The sequence below is a fragment of the Bombus impatiens genome, unplaced genomic scaffold (genome assembly GCF_000188095.3).
Source record: "Bombus impatiens unplaced genomic scaffold, BIMP_2.2 scf_2004, whole genome shotgun sequence".
NCBI lineage: Eukaryota > Metazoa > Arthropoda > Insecta > Hymenoptera > Apidae > Bombus > Bombus impatiens.
In genome coordinates, this window is record NT_178423.1 from 109,856 (window position 1) to 112,848 (window position 2,993).

The following is a 2,993-nucleotide window of genomic DNA, read 5'->3' on the forward strand; positions in this document are numbered from 1 at the left end:
GCCGCGCCGCCAAATTACTGCCCTATCCGGAAAACCATCCGGGGCATGACGCAACGTATCGTAACGCCCTACGCCGTTGTTTTCCCGTCCGCGTGCGTCCGTTCGACGAACGCTTTTTTCGCGCCACGCACACGCCACGAATCTAACCAAACTTTTCGAACATTCCGCCGCGTCGGCTTCAATCGTTCGGAAACGAAATAAAAAAGTCGCAAAATCCAGAAAATGCTTGATTTGTACGTACGTAAGTAACCTTTTCTGTTTCGTCTGCGAACTTTCTGCGGTTCGTGTTTGATGTGCAAATTTATTGAATTCGGTTTGGAAGTTAGTGTTTACCTTCAGTTTGACGGTAAGTGAATACGAATGGGGTTCGAGTGAACGGATGCTGTATATACATACGTGCCTTTTGATTGTATGTGAAGTTTGATAATGTCTGAAAATGTTTGGATAAAGGGTAAGTCACTTTGCAAATATAGGAGACTGATGAATTTTTGGAATCATTGTAATCGTATATCGTAAAATTTAGTTTTTTCTGGAAAGAGTGTAATGACTAAACTGTGGATTTTTGTGCAAATTTGTATATCCACGAGGACGATTTAAAAAATAGGGATAAGAACTATTAGGTTGTCCGAAAAGTGTCTTTCGTTTCATAAGGTGATAATAGATGAACAACAATTTCTGTTTTATATTATTTTATTGAATTAGGTATAATACATTTCGTTCTATTTCCATTATTACATTCGTGCATAATTCAATAAACTAATATGAAACAAAAAACATTGTGCCTCTATTATTTCCTTATAAAACAAAGGAAACTTTTCGGACAACCTAATATTTACTAAATTTTTACTTCCTAAATATCAGCGAGTATTATGAATATAAATCTGGGTATTTTATATATTTTTGCATATCACACCGAGTCAGAGCATTCTTGCATGTTAAAATTTCTAGCAAATGTACAAATATCTACAGTCTAGTAATAAATGACAAGAAAAACGTATCGAACAAAACTTGATATCCTCGAGTTTAAGGATAAGATGTTAGGAAAGTTATTTAGAAACTTTTGACTTCTTTTATGGATACTTCCAAAGGTGTTAGATCACGTGACTTTATTGCGAAGCGCAATATTATCTTGAAATAATATTACTAAAAAGTAACTAGTATCGCTTTTCTCAGAAATTATATAAAATAACTGCAAATATTTACAGCCTTACATTACACTATTTACGTTATGTTATTTGAAACTTTATGAAATTTTTAATGAAAAGTGAATTTAAAGTGAGACGTAATGTTTAATTTCTTATTTCCATGATAGAAAAGAGTAAATGTTACGATCTGTACCTAGCAAAACACCAATTAAAAAGAACTGTTTTCTTAGTACATAAAAACAGAGCTTTCGACTCTTCCACATCGATCGTATGCTTCCTTGATGTGCCGTTGACGCTCTCTTATGTTTTTGTAGCGGAAGTGAATTTTCGGGATAATAATATAAGAGAGCAGAAGAGAAGATAATGGATTTTGAGGACTAACGGTCAACCTGCTAAAGAAATGTTTTAGTGAAAAAAGAAATAAAAACATAGAAGCACGAAGCTAGAAGATTAAATTACTCGATATACAATAGGGTTCTTTTCTGCAGAAAATAGTACAAAATTTTATCGTAAGTATCCTATGTAAGTATCTTTTTCAAAGGAAATTTTAGATTATATATGTTTTGCATAAAAATTTATAAATGTTTTACAATTTAAGCAAATGTTTACCTTTTCGATATGTTATAGGAGTGTTAGTGAAATTTTAAAAAGCTTTACATAATATGTACATAAGGGATTCACAAAAATTTTTTATGGTAAGTACTTAAACACCTTTGTGAATTACTATATATTTTATTTTTTATAAGAATTATAAATCATAGAAAATAATATCGAGAAAACAGAAAGAGAACTTGAAATAGTATACCATCGAACTTATGGCTGCCCAAGGTTCCAGTCAAGGTTCTACACGATAATGCTTTCGAGTAAACGCCTAGGCAGAATATAAAATGTCGTTTCGTGGTAGTTATGGGGTGAGAATTTAGTAAAGTCACTCGAATACCAATAGGAATTTGAGAAACTTCCCATTACATCAGAAATAGGAAAGCCTCCATGTTCTTTTTCGTCGTTTAATACGCACATCTCAATCCGAAAGAAAAAGAAGAAGGAAAAAGGGCAACAAAGGAATCATTTTATTATAAAGAGAGTTCAGATTTTATCTTTTGTGATGAAGTTTATGAGAGTAACTGTGAGAAGCAAACGATGTTGCTTTGATCTTATTTAGGCCATGTTGGAGATACGAAACAGACTAGAAGACAAATCTAAATCGGAGGTTGACTGATGAAAGTTTACTTCGAATGCAACGAACGTATTTGACTTTAGATTACTATTAACAGACTGATTCAGGAGTATCTGATGGGGTTAAAGGATAAGGAGATTTAATATGGAGAAAGTTGTACTAAAGAACGAGTCAAGAACAAATTCCCGTGATGCAACAAATCGTGACTGGACTTAACCGAAGGAACGTTTCAAATTTTCGGAGAAGTTCGATCCCTTGCCACGTGTAAATTGCATATACGAGTAATGATACGAATTTATATAAATGAGAAAATGCAAATATTGGACAGTGAAAGATACCTCAACCACTACATGGAGTTTTCTCTTGAATTCTTAGCACTTTCAAGAGCAGGTCTTCAAAAACAGTATATTATCTTGACCCCAATCTAGAAGAATTTATTTTTACAAAAAATAATATACTTGTCATTTAAATCTTAATTTAGTATTTAGAAATACAGAAATCTGTGATTTATAAATATTCATTTTTCAACATTTCGCTTCAATATATTGAAATTTTAAAGATATGCATGTCCAAGTCTTTATTAAATTATTCAAATATTAAATATTTGGCTTAAAAACATATTACATTATACATACTTCGACATCATTTATAATAATTGTAGTAGATTAAAT